Source organism: Vanessa cardui, chromosome 23 (genome assembly GCF_905220365.1).
Source record: "Vanessa cardui chromosome 23, ilVanCard2.1, whole genome shotgun sequence".
Classification (NCBI taxonomy): domain Eukaryota; kingdom Metazoa; phylum Arthropoda; class Insecta; order Lepidoptera; family Nymphalidae; genus Vanessa; species Vanessa cardui.
Window position 1 is genome coordinate 10,995,690 of NC_061145.1, and position 15,302 is coordinate 11,010,991.

Below are 15,302 nucleotides of genomic sequence, written 5' to 3' on the forward strand. Positions count from 1 at the left end.
CCATGATTGGTGGCGAATCAATCTGAGCGTGTTGTCTTAAAATTGCAATGTACAATGTTCCAGATCTAATAAAACATAGCTTGTGCTTGCGAAACTTTACGCTATATCCAGTAGACTTACGTCCTTATTTATCTCTAATTTCCTCTTACGTGTTAGAAAGATATTTTATTTTAAACAGTGGCCCTTTTTTCCGCACTGGCTAAACCTTTGTAAGCGTGAAAATAGCCCGTGAAGCGCTTTAGAGAATTGGTTTAGTATCGTATCGAAGATAACAATATCAGTGAAATTACTAGATAATGTAAATATTTAACATGCAAATAAAGCTTAATTAAACCATTTTGCATTGGAAATTCGAAAAAAAAAGAAACAAATATTTCTACGACGTTTGTTAGTTTTATATCATTCTAGCAAGGTATCTTTCGACACCATTACATCTATATCCATTTTTAAAAACAGCCTCTTTCATCAGGATTGAACCTACAACTCGTACTATGATTCATTTTATTTTGTCCCAACTTCATTTTGCTAAAATTCATTTAAAGATAAAACCTCCTCGCTCCTTCCTTGAAATTGCATTTCCAAGAAGTCTTTCTTAATGAACGTCTACGTTAAAGGAGTAAGTAAAAATTTCAAGTTAATCTATAATCATATTATAAATTTGAAAGTAACTCTGTCTGTCTGTCGCTCTTTCACGACCAAATCAATGAACTGAATTTGATAAAATTTAGTGTCAAGCTAATTTGAACTCCAAAAAAGGGACATAGGCTATTCTTTTGCATGACACTTTTTATGATAACTAACCACAAAACGCGAACGTAGCTGCGGGCGACGACTAGTCGGACATATAGTTTCGAAGACCTCGCAATGAGTCAGTCAGTGGTATTACGCTTATTTAAATAAATTCGCTTACTTATAAATATATTATGTATCTTATATGTAATTAAGTTTTAAAGTTAAGTAAAAGTGAAGTAACAGCCTGTACATTTCCCACTGCTGAGATAAGGCCTCCTCTTCCATTAATTAAAAAACATTAAGGGTTTGGAACATATCCACCACGCTGTTCCAATGCGGGTTGGTGGAATGCACATGTGGCAGAATTTCGATGAAATTAGACACATGCAGGTTTCCTCACGATGTTTTCCTTCACCGCCGAACAAGAGATAAATTATAAACACAATTTAAGCACATACATATAGTGGTGCTTTCCTGGGTTTGAACCCGCAATAATCGGTTAAGATGCACGCGTTTTAACCACTGGGCCATCTCAGCTCAATTAAGTTTTATAGATATTAAATAATAAATTGAACAAAACCTTCAATAAGATCAGAAAGATTTCCCCATCAATGAATCTGTTTGTTTTACAACATAATAATGAAGCTGGTGAAAAGAATATCATACAGAATGAATAATATAAAAACAAGCAATGAGACAGGCTAAGAAAGAGCCTTAAATTCATTCTGCATGCTGAAACAAACCTTTTATACAACAATAGCAACGAAACCAGCAGCACGAAATCCAATAACCCGGCTATTCCAATTTAAATTCAACTCAACACACGTTAAGATTCAATTTTGAATAGCGTGGATTATTTTTGTTTGTATCAATATTCCCCGGACGCTACTTTGATTTTTATTTCCTGCTCCATAAGAGTCATTCTCGCGTGTATTTCGTATCAATATGTTGGATAGTGAATACAGCGGCCTCTGAAATGTTTGAAAGGTCATAACGCGAGGCAGATATTATGTAAGCTTGTTAGTTTGTTTGTGTTACTTTTCGTCCGTGTCATCGTTCCGAAGGGTTACTGTTTGTTATGGGAGGGATTTTCGGATTTTCCGAGTTTTTACACTGAGTACTCGATATTGTTGTTAGTTCATGAAATTACTAGATGTGTATATAATCCATACATATAACAAAATTGGAGTGTCAGTTTGTAATAATAGAATAACTGCTTTTTAGTAAGTCCATATGTATGTATATACGCTACATATAACATTTTTTTTATTTTTGTTTGTCTGTTTGTTCCGGCTAATCTTAGGAACAGCTGGTCTGGTTTTTGACAGGACTTTCAGTAGCAGAAAGCTGACGTAATAAGGAGCTACTTAGGTTGAAACAATAGCATTTTGATTAAAATCAAATGCAAATAAAGTCGTAGGCACAGCTAGTAAAAAGCAGATGGACGGAAAAATATGCCACCCGAGAGTAAGTGGTCACCATATCTTATATATCAGTGACATGAAACAAATTAAGCATCCCTTACACCAGTATGGCGGAATAAGATCCAAGTCTGCTCTCCATAATTAAAGAAGACCACAGTAGTCAGTACTATTACTACATAGTAATCAGTAGTCAGACATTAAGAGGCTGTTATCTTATTGAGCTTGCTGAAATTCCAGTATGAATTCAGAATAAATACCTTCCCAACGTAATTTATGTAACGTAAAAGCGCGTATAAAAATGATAAAATATGCATTCAATAATTTGTCTCGGAGTTTATTCAGCACCTGACGCGGAGTGGATTGGTTTTTGTTGCGGGACTTCCCCTGGGATTCTTTGAAGATGATTTATATTACTAATTAGTTTTCGTCCCTTTCAACGTTATGAAAAAGAGAGAGAGGATACTTAATTTAAAAATAAACTATGGCATTAAATTTTGTAGTGATAAGGATGATATCGAAGTCTATATAAGAGTAGTTTTTGTTACTAGTCTTTGAATAAGAATAATAACAGCGTTCAGATAACTTTCTAAATTATTAGTCACCCAGAGTCTTGTAAATTTTAGGGGACCATAGTCAGCTCAGTGGTCGTAATACGTTTATAATCATTAAAAACAAATTAAGAATGTTTATTTTTACAGTACCTATTTCCAAAATACTTTTTTTGATAGTACTGAAACTATCAGGAAAATAAGAAAATCTGTTAAGTTTCGTTTTTGCTTTTTTAACCGACTTCAGAAAGGAGGAGGTTATCAATTAGTCTGTAATTTTTAAATATGAAAAAATGGTACTTTTTATTTTGATTTCATTTGTATATAAGTTAACAAACATTTGGTTTATTTCTGTTATTGTTATGCATGCGAATATTCTGAATTGAAACATCCGAGAACGTTCAAGATTAAAGATTTCTACTGTAAGTTACATTTCAATTCTGTTAGGATTTTCTAAATTGTTTTCATTTACGTAGTCGCCGTTTTGAAATTCCATCACGCCGGTCACGGAGCGAAATATTGGAGTTACGTGAGCCTGTTCCGAGATTTTACATTTTTAAAACATTCGACTGTCGTTAACAATTGTTTATAACATTGATAATTGTAGAAATGTTTCGTATTTCTATTTCGTCCGCGGCTTCGAGCATTTTAGGGTGTTGGTTGTCATGTGTTAAACAAAAAAGTAGACTTACTTTCTTGGAGTTCAGGTTTGTTTCATACCAAATTTCATCAAATTCTGTTCAGCGGTTTGGCCATGAAAGAGCGACAGACAGACGGACAATCAGAGTTACTTTCACATTTATAATATTCATATATATGTATATTTATAAATGTTCATTTCGTACTCAGCTGTAAAGAAAAACATTGTAAGGAAAGCACTTATGAATATACTGATTCGAATTGGAGCAGCGTGGAGAAATGAAATTCAAACCTTTTCTTTCAAATGAGGTCTTAGTTCAGCAGTGTTTTATAGGCAGGTGCTTTCGTTTTTCCCCATATAGCAAATAGTTGGAATTGTCTCTGTATGTTAATTTGTGGGCTCTAATAATTTTGATCTTATTTTATTTTTGTTAGGGAAGCAAACAGTAATGGTAACTGTAAAAAATATTAATTTGTTTACCTATAAGATAATCAAGTAGATAATAGTAAATGTGCGTTTCTGTTAAAATGCAAAGAATTTAATTTTCGGGAAAGATTTAAATCTAAAAATAATGATAACTAAACTCCAATAACTTACTTTTTATATTTATTTTTGTTAACAAGAGAACACGTCAAATTCGTTAATTTTCATAGTTTAATTTTTACAAGAGAGACAAATGAATACATTTTGTGTAAATTTTGTTGGAGTAGTGGAAAAATGTAGTAGTTACGGCAGCTTCAACTATATTGCTTCCTATATATATTTATGTTAGTAAGATACATTGAAAAGAATATAAATATATTGAGGACAAATAGTTTGAGGGCTCCTCATATGTTGGCGCTGGAAGAAACACAGGTACAGAAATAATCAACGACATTGTTTCTAATAAACTGCCGCGTAGAAAAATCGTATTGCGAAGGAAAATTGCCTTCCGAAACCTATATAAAACGGAAGACTTGCAAGAACATAGCGAAGGAAAAGTTTTTCCGTATGAACTTTTGCCAAGCCTTAACAAGACCGAGGGAATAGGAATACAATATTCCTTAGCGAGTATTAATAATACAAAAACAAAATACCAAGTTTATATAATTTCAGAAAGAAACGATCGAAGGAAATAACTCGGTTGAGTAACTGAACACTATATGACGACCTCCATGGTCGAGTGGTGTGTACACCGGTTTTCATGGGTACGCCACTTCGAGGTCCCGGGTTCGATTCCCGGCCGAGTCGATGTAGATTACCATTAGTTTTCTATGTTGTCTTGGGTTTTCCATAACACAAATGCTTCAGCTACTTACATTGGGATCAGAGTAATGTATGTGATGTTGTCTCATATTTATTTATTTTTTTATTTATTTTCACTCATATAATATTACATTTTTAAATTATATTTTTAAATTTGTCTTGGGTTTTCCATAACACAAATGCTTCAGCTACTTACTCATATTTATTTATTTATTTATTTATTATATAAAGACAGATTACGTTACGTTTATCAAGGTAATGTCCAAAGTCCAAACCCAAGATATCGAAACGAGATCACAAAAAGGTCGCATAAAGAACGAATATCTCCATATTACGGATACCACCCGCATCAATCTTTGCAGAAATATCGACCTGGTGTATCAGGTCGGGCCATCAATAGCTCGTTCGGGATTTCCTGAGTGCTCCGAAACGGGTGAGCCTCATAAAATCCTTTAGAAAGCTTTTGAAATATTTTTTGTGGGCTCCTTGAGCTGGTAAACGACCTTTGATAAGGTAAAAGGTTTTACACCAATTATAATTAGTGCGTTAGAGGATCTTCTGCATTCATGTTTCTCTAGGGCATTTTAAGCTTAGGCAAGCTTAATTTTTTAAAATACTCCTAAATCTGACGATCTCATGGCATTAGTAGCTAGTTTAAGAGGCTATAAATTCTGAGGTCCTATATTTAATTCTGAGCAGACTAGAATTCAGAAGTTAGAAATTTACATGAACTTGGTGCACATACGAAAGGATGTAGCGAAAATAGTATATGATTTAGGTTCTGTGTTTTTGTGTACTTTTATTAAAAATATGCGTCATTTTACTGCTCGTTATTATCACATTGAATTAATATTAAAATGATATAAGAAGGTTCTATAGCCAATATATCAGGATGCAGCCCGTGTTCATCGCTAAGCGACATGTATACGTTTCAGCTATCAAATGTAATCATCCTTTCGTTCAAAACTATTTATAGTTCAGCTGACAGCTACAAAGACCCGAACTCTTGCGTTCAACGAGCGTCGGTTCGTGAGATTGTTGCCTTGCCGTTTGACACAAAGCATACTTAACGTATATTACACTGAGGTTAATCTAGTTGCCGAAACATTGTAAGGTATTTCTAAGTTGAAGTTATCCTTGAAGCATAATGAGATTAAATTGTCTCTTTATTATTAATCAAATTAAGTAAATACTTGAGGTTACTAATAATAATTGGAAATTATATTGTTAATCATTTATTAAATAGGGTGGAATGGTTATTATTTTAGAGTTAAGTTATTTTAAGCAATACTTACTATTATTGCTCTGGTTTCAAGGGTGCATCAAAAGACACATAGGATATAACATATTATTCCAAAAAAATACTGAAACTGACCTAAATACTCGGATATAATATTATAAATATAGTTGCATTTTGTTTTCAACTCACTCAAAAGTTTAAAGCATCGAAATGTCTAATTAATCTTGAAACGAAGGCTTGTTTAGGCACTATACGTAGTACAACGTACTACAACTCATCTGCATAGTGTAGTGTACTACACTGGGCCTAGAAAAGGGCAGAGGAATATCGAGGAGTATGACAGCTACCTACTAATGAGCAGGGTCATTTCCAGAAACACAATTCTTGTAGCAAAAATACACTAGAAGCAGAAGAATGTGTACGTGCTTCCGACGTCACACATGGAACGGAAATTTATAAACTTCATTTTGAGGATAACTCTGATAAGAAAAAGATATATTTTATTTTTACGAAAACAATCTATTCGCCCTTTATTCGAGTCACATAATGTCATTTGTCAAGTAATATCTGTCCACTCCTTTATAAGCCCGAGACATTGTTTGAAAAGCAATAAAAATATTTACTTGGAGTTTTTTCTAAAGACAGATCTTTGTAATACGCAAGGAGAATTTTAAACAGAGTTGCGCTTTGTATAAAATTGGGTAAAGTTTACCTCGAACGTTTGCAAGGTATTACCTTTATAGCAACCTGAAATAAAAAGGAAATGAGTTATAAACACAATACGTTAATATGTGATTAAAGATATTGTAAAGATACAAAAAGTCACCACTGAATTTTCACTGATAAGTAAATACACTCACCAAATGCTTGAGTAGCATGGCGAAGGATATTCTAAATCTTCTGCAAATAATATAGGCATGGTTGTATCTCAGCTATTATAGTAATTAAAGCATTTCAAGAATTACTGATGATGATTTGTGGATGTATTTTAGAAGCAAAATTGTAGTAAGTATGTTAATACGTATAGTTGGAAATCAGCTTCTTTTGGCGTTCTTGAATATAAAATACAATCTGAGAAACCAAAACAATCAACCTTCATAGTATATGCAAATAGGAAATCTATGTTAATCCATTCTTGTCCTTGGCATAGTTGAAATAGCAAAAGTATTAGAACGAGCTATGTACAAACCGATATCGTGAATAATAGCTCATATCTCTCTGCTACTAAAGGTGAAGTTTTATTACAACAAACGCATTAATAGCACTTTTATATTTGAGTTGAGGACGTTTCATTTAAACATCGCCTTTGTAATATATCTCGTTGTCTCCCTGCGGCAATATGAAGTTGTATACTATTCCTGTTATTTACAGAGCCCTTTATTACTCGCGTTTTGTAACAATTGGATTGGATTTTTTTCGATGATTAAAATACTGAAAGCTATTTCTAAAGTAAACGAATCAAAATCAAAAAAATATCAATGTCATAATCAAATCGTTTATCCGTTACAAATTTTCCGAAACATCCCAATTTTTTGAACAAAAAATAAATCATTTTTTTTATTTCCTTGAATCAATAATTGAAACCAGGAATTAATATGTTACATAAATATACAAACCACGTGTGTTTCAGTACGTTCCCCATTGTATTCCCGCAGCTATTTTTTTTCTAGAAGTACCATAAAGTGAATTTATAGTTAAGTGTGTTATGTTAATTTTTTAATCTTTATTTAATTTAAGCGGGTCACTTTACGTATCTACCATTATTGAACTTACTTGCAAGCGTCATACTGTATAAGGTCCTTTTCATAGCATACTAAAGGTATTAAGATATGAAAAGAAATTGCTATCTAGAGCCTTCATAAACAAGGTTGTAACATATTCCACATGCACAAAGCTAAGCTTAGATTAGACGTTTTATATAGAGGTCAGATGCCGCTTGTTTAACTGAAGCGTTTCGTTATATGACTTCTTAAACGACTCTAATTACACGAAAGTACTCAAATGCACGACTTAATGTTCTTTGAACTTTCGTGCACTTTTACGTTAGGCTTTGATCTAATTGTAAACGACTTTGAAGCTTTGAAACTTTTTAAACTTCTTGCGTACTTAATGTATGTAATGCGGAGAAAGTTGAGAGGTACTTATGTTTGGGGTTGTTGCTAAATTTGTATAGATTAATAAAATAGTTCAATTAATTATATTTGTAACGACTTCTTTGCTGTTTCAATTGCATAACATGTTTCTGTTCCAACCCCGGGAGCCATAGCATAATATGTATTAGCCTAAAGCTTTTTCAAGAATTAAAAATATCTAATTAATAAATAAACATTATTAAAAGCAAAAAGAAATGCGCCATAAAACAAAACTTCTCCGAAATTACATAAGTATTGATAAATAATTTAAATGTATATTGTATTTTTTATAACAAAATGTGAATGTTTTTAAATATGGCCTTCTTTAATAAAATACCGAAAGATGGATAATGGTTCATACATTCGATACAAAATTTGCAAATAATCGCAAAATTGGTTTCGATATATCCAAGAGATGATGCATTTCAGTTCTCAAAAATGTACCGACAGTACAGACAGCGCTCGCAGTCAAAACTCGGTACAAAATATGATGCCTGTCGCGTTCACCTCAAACATTTTTGAGGCAATCCAGGAAAAACCTAGTTACTGTAATTATGAAGCAATTTCTTTGGGCTGTTAGTTAGGGCTGAAACAGGCGTAGGATTACGGGAAATTAACGCCTTTGTGTAAAACGACCTATTATTGCTTGAAACGCTGCAATAAAATTGCCGTAATTTCTCGAACTAGGCCAAACTATTCACATAAATCTACGTAATCCCTTTAACAAAAGAACTTTAGCATCACAACCTTCAGCATTAAAAATTGTAAAAAAAAATGTCGAAAAATATAGCAAACGTTATTTTCTTCATTTCACTACGGTTCTAGCACTGATAACGAGAAGAAATGTTAACACATTTCTATATATATTTAATATTATATACTAGGTGCTTACCTGGATTTAAACTGGGCTAAACACATCCAACCTCCGTGTTCTACCCACTATAATCTTTTGTTCACACTACTATTAATAAATATAATAGTGACATAAAAGTTAAGCTATAAAACCTATCTAATCGTTAATAAATAACATTACTCACAATCTATGTATTTAAGACAGAACATAAAATTTAATTGCAAAATACTTCAAAAGGTCCGGTTATTTTCGTTTCGTAAGAAGGATTCAGCCAAAGAGAATACGGTAAAAAATGGTTGGCAAGAGTGCCAATGAATAATAAAACTGTAATGATGATATTCATATTATATATTTATCAAATCCATCAAGATATCTTATAAAGAACAACAGCTACACAAAAGTAAGCCTTTAGAAATACCAGATGTAATATTACTGTCTTGGAAGGCTTCCATAAAACATGTACTGAGTTGGAATTCACTGATATAAAGTGGGACGCCGCGAGCTTTAAGCTTGGCAGCAAAGTGCAACTGACCACTTCGAAGATACTGTCAGTTGAGAGGTAATTTACTGCAGTTCTTACATGAAAACAGAAAAGCTGAAACCGTTATTATTAGTATCGACATTAGTAGCAACCAAAACTATTTTTATTTTGTAATATCTTTCTGTAATTTGACATTCCATTTGACTCTTCCTCTAAGCTTTCGATTGGAATGAAATATTCAGTTTAGAAGAAAGCACATAAAATGGTGTACCGAAAAATGATCCACATTTTGCAACCTATTTTCTAATAAGCCCAATGTTTTGGTCTAATGTTGTGAAAAGATAGTGAACATTTAAGTCAATCTCTAAGTACATCAAGATTTATAAGTCTTTGGAAGTTTGCCACGAATCGAACTACTGGACCAACACTGACGATAAAAAGCTAGACGTCCCAAGTCCGTGTAATGTATCCATAAAGTTTAGAACTGAGACTCACCATAAAAACTTCTATTTCTTAAGGAACTGACACTTGAGTGTATTTTAGTGCTGCTATTCGTTCAGACAAATAGAACAGCTTGAAAATAGTGATTTGTCGAATTACATAGACAGGCTAGATGCCAAAAATATTTTTTTCTTATAATAAGTAAACGACAACTGCTCACTGTGATCATCTAGAGATATTTTTATATTTGACATAAAAATGTCGAATATAATAAATAGTATCTCTTCGTTTCAACTTTATTCGAGACACGTCCTAAATTCACAAGAAAGAAGGTTTTCCTTTTAGAAAACTGGACGGTTTCCACAAACTTCGTAAGTAAAAGCCATTAATACTGAACACGTATTCACACGTCAATGCAGGCATCATGTGTAGGATAGCCCTAATGGAGTTCCCTTGAGATGCTGCAGCTTTGTGGAATCGATGTAGTTAAAGTTACGGAGATATTAGACACCGGTGAACAGTCATGGCGTCTCCCGGGCTTGTATGATATGAAATTTTGCATGACTCATTCGATAGCGTTCTGAAGGGAGCTCAATTTAAGAGCTATCATCATCGTGAACTTTGATAGGTTATAAATAATCACAAAGTGCTGTCGTTGTGGAAGTTTCAAGTCCGTCTTATATAATTTTGACTATAAGACGACTACGATGATAAGCGTGGAATTTCTATTATATTCATTTTCATGCATAATTTATACATTGTAAAGTTTATTTTTTGTAATGAACGAGTTTTCTGTTGGTTCTAATCGGTAGAATTGAGATTCCGAACGAGTAGTTTTGTAAAAGTATTATTTCAAATTGCTTGAGTGTTCTTGGGTCTACTAAGAATCAATTGTATTTTGATTTTTGGATTCATGATTAGTAAAATGACGATTCAAAGTGCTTGTAAAAGCCTACTTGAATAAAGTTTATTTTGATTTGATTTGATTAATTATTACATCAAAATAAATATCTATTTTATTATATAAATATCAAATATTACCAGTAAATTCTATTTATAAAAAATTACACACCCGATTGATATCCTCGAATTTTGCTTAAAACCACCAGAATGACAAATAAAGATAAATTATAGCAAAAATATCGCCTGAAATGTAGATAAGAAAAATTTCATCAAGAGTTTAATTAAACATGTTAGTTTTTATACAATCCACGAAGACCCCGGCCGTTAGTGTACAAAATGTTCTCTTAAATAGATTTTACAAACACAGCTGCAGCGAATGTTACAAGGCAACAAAAACAATAACAGTTATTTTGAAGTGCTAAGAAATTACAAACATCGCAAGTTTTGCAAATAAGTCGAAATCAATAACGGTTTCTAACAACTCAGCAAAATGCATGCTTTGCAAAATAATAGTTTTAAAGATCTAGGTCAAATAACACAATGATAACTTTCGATATGAATGAATCTAACTGCTAAATCTGCCAAATAGGTGGCTGCTTTAAATTTAATTAGCCTATTTGAAAAAGCTTTTCATATCAATTCGATTTTGAATAGAAGGCTTAATAAAAATGGCGTCAAAAACAATAATGGACTGAATAAAGACGTTAAGGTAATTAGTAATTTTATTTATATGATTTTTTATCTTATTTGATTATTAGCCTGCAAATATCCCACCGTTGGTACTAAAACCTGACCTCTCCTTTTGAAGAAAATGTTTTGAGCCAATTCCACCACTACGATAGATGTTGGACGATACTTATAATTTATAGCGATGACGTAAACAAAATTAACAAAATGAAATATATTTGAACATAATAAAAAATACGACAAAAACAAAGCACATCGAAGCTCTTAATTAAGCGGAATATAAATTTAAAGTAGCAGCAAGGGCGCTGTTCATTTTCCATAAAATTGGTAGGTGTCAAGTATAAAGTTGGAAACCAGAGGCTATTAAGGCAGACCGCTTATTTGCACGTCAGTCCAGCTCCCTCGCTAATGGAGTTCCCTTGGGATGCGGCAAGTGATTATGACATCGACGTGCGGTGTCAAGTTATAACTTCGAGCATGAAGGATATCGTAAATTTAAAATGGGTTCTAAATTGGAGTTGGTAAGTGAATTTTTAGTGTACTTTGATGAGAGATATTATATGCGTGTAATTACAGCTTAATAGTCTTTGTATATGTCCATGTAAGAGTTATGTAGTTTTGGAGTAATTTTTTCTCTATATATGAGTATGATTCAAATTAATCTAGTGCTCATTGGAAACTAACTTTCAGAGAGAACTATACATTGGATAAAGTTCTTCTACACCAAAATTTACTAAACAACGATGGTGAAGAATGGTAAAATAAGATAATAATCTTATAAACACAAAAAAGGATCATCATGAAATCAACATGAATTCGTTATGAACACATTTTATTGAGGGATTTTTTAAAAAAAGAAAATTAATGTATAATTACACTCGTAATCACTCGATTATAATGCGTTATATAAGAACATCATTCTCCTGTCCTTATCCCAATTCTACATGGGGTCGGCGTCTCCTTCCATACTTCTCTGTCACACGTCATCTCACAAGTAACATTCTTTCTAACCATATCGTCTTTCACACAATCCATCCACATTCATGCTCAAAACCTTCCTTACAACATAGTTCTCATTCCTCCGAATAATTTGTCCATACCATGATATAAGAACATACAGCACAATTTTAAAATAACATATTAAGGTATGTTTTTTTATTGGAGATTAACAATGTCTATTTTCAAGTATTTACCAATTTTCCTATTTCCTTCCTTTCTTCCCATTGAGTGTAATTGTGGTAGAATGTGGAATTTTTTTTCTTTGTTATAGGTTGACAGACAAGCATATGGGCCACTTGATGGTAAGTGGTCACCATCACCCATAGACAATGAAGCCATATTCCTTACATCGTCAACGTGTTAGCAACCATGGGAACTAAGATGTTATGTGCCTTGTGCCTGTAGTTACACTGTGTTACTCACCCTTCAAACCGGAACACAACAATACTGAGTATTGTTATTTGGCGGTAAATTAAATGAACACGTTTAACAAGCTACGATAGATACGCATTGAAAATTCAAAGTCATGACAGTAAAGCAACAATTAGTCCATATTTATTGCTGAAGTCGAGAGCTAATTACGGCGGACAACAGTTGACTCGCAAACAGGATTAAACGCGCCGAGCTGAATGTCGCACTTCATTATCCAATAATCGTCTGACGGGTTATTGGTTGAGATGTCCGAACTATATCGATTTGTGTATAAATTTAAACACACACCTATGAAGGTTTCCTTAATGACGTCATCTGATTGGTGATTGGCTGAAACGTCATCATCACTTTTGAATCGTCATTTTACAATTAAGTAAAGCTACCACCGGTTCGGAAAGTAGATTCTCTAAAGACCGAGAAAAACCAACTTTGAAAATGGGAATACGTCGAATCACCAATAACCCTGTATATTCTAAACATTTGCCTTCCCACTTTATACAACAACATAATATATTTGAGAAGTTTTTGTTTTTATAATACCCTATCGACCTCAACAACAATTACATAACCACAAAACAGACTCAGTTACGTTTCTGTAAATTCAGTAAAGCGGCGTAAAGGTCGATTGAACGAGAGCAATTACAGATATAATGACATAATGGCTCCGATCCTGTGGCCGGCAGGTATCGGTAATACACGTGGCCATCGCCCCACCGACCGTTCAGATCACTTACCATTAGGCGACCCAATTGATCACTGGCCTGTTTACACTCGACACAAAAATCGATACGAACTTCAAAGTCTAATTAGCTAAACAATTGAAACAGCATTTTTTAAATAAAACATGCTTGATACAGATGCTCAAGCGTTTTAATTAGTACTGGGTTTCTAATATTTTTAATTAAGAGATATTTTTTGTTTGGTATGATACAAATAAGGTTGGATTTTATTTCAATTAAATTGTATTTTATTAACATACATGATTTATTTAATTGATAGAAAAGAGCAGCTAATGAGATATGTGGCGGTATTTTTTTTATACTACATTTTTTCACGACTTCGTGCGCATGTAAATTTAACAAAAAAGTTATCGCTCAGTTCGCAGATTTTACTATAACTTATCAATTCGGCTGTAGGCAGTTTTGTGATATTAAGTCAGTGTCAGTCAGATAGTAAGTGTCGAGAAATAAGACGTTATGTCCCTTGTGCTTTTAGTTCTGGTATACTTACCATTCACACGCTATCGAGTGGGTGGTACCTACACACAATACAACCAAGTTTTTCGTTAAGATATACATTTAGATCGCGTGGTAGCCTTACATTTATTACAATTTTGTAAAAGATCTATTCGAAGCGGGTTTTACGAGCTCACCTATGAATTCTAAATCGTTAGTTTCTTTTAATATCTTTGTTTGTGTCGCTATACACGAATATTTTTCAATCTCTACGATTTCAAAAAAGGCGGAAAATATTTCTGTTGCAAAAATATCAAAAAGAGGAAAAAGTTGTACTAGAATAGTTTTTTATTCATTTTTATCAAGAAAACAATATTTTAACTTCTAAAGTAGTTACAGTTTCAATTTTGAAAGATTGTTCTTTCCAAAAAAATCATTTAGATTTGGCTCATCCCTAAACTGCATAAATAACAGTTGCGTTCATTATATCCGTGCTGTCCGGTTTTGATCGTCGTTCTGTGAATTTATCGTTGCGTCGACGAGCATGGTGATGGTTTGTTACGAGTTAGAAATTACAGAATGCGGGGAATACAATGTTAGTAGCAGATATACCTATCGTTACTATAATGTAACAAATATCACACATAAATCTGTATGGAAATATGAAGTCACTTAAATAAACGTAAGATGTCATTTTTTAAATACATTTTTATGCTATAGGTTGGTGGAGGAGTATATGGGCCACCTGATGGTAAATGCTCACCACCGCCCATAGACAATAGCGCTGTAAGAAATATTAACCATTTCTTACGTCGCCAATGCGCCACCAACCTTGAGAATTAAGATGTTATGTCCCTGTAGTTACACTGGCTCACTCACCCTTCAAAACGGGACACAACAGTACTAATGATTGTTATTTGGCGGTAGAATATCTGATGAGTGGGTGGTACTTAAAGTCCTACTAGCAAATGTATTCTAAAAAGTTATTTGAGGCAAAACCTTGAAATTCAATTTTTTTTCAAAACTAAAATAATAATTATGTTTATTTTATCCGGTATTTATATAAAAAAAATGATAATACGTTATATAAATTATGTATATCATAAGATTTGCCAACATTTTATTTAATATTAAATTCACAGAAGTAAAGTTTAAATGATACCGCAAGTATAAATTCACCTAAAAGTTGAACTGCATTCAACGCAATTATTTTACAAACGTATGAAATATCTCACAAGTTCTGCTATGAAAATATTAAGAATTGCTGAACGTTGCAAAATGTTTTAAACATAACAGCAACAAGCCGAGCGTACTACGCAGCCATTAAATTCTCGGCGCTTCGGAACTTTTGAAATATCGACATTAGGTCG

General features: G+C 33.0%; 1 protein-coding gene across 2 annotated transcripts in view; it reads right to left on the reverse strand.

Annotated features, from left to right (window-relative positions):
- The window catches only part of LOC124539657 (complexin), a 327,849-nt gene that overhangs the window by 164,512 nt on the left and 148,035 nt on the right, over positions 1-15,302 (reverse strand). The gene's annotated exons all lie outside the window — the stretch shown is intronic.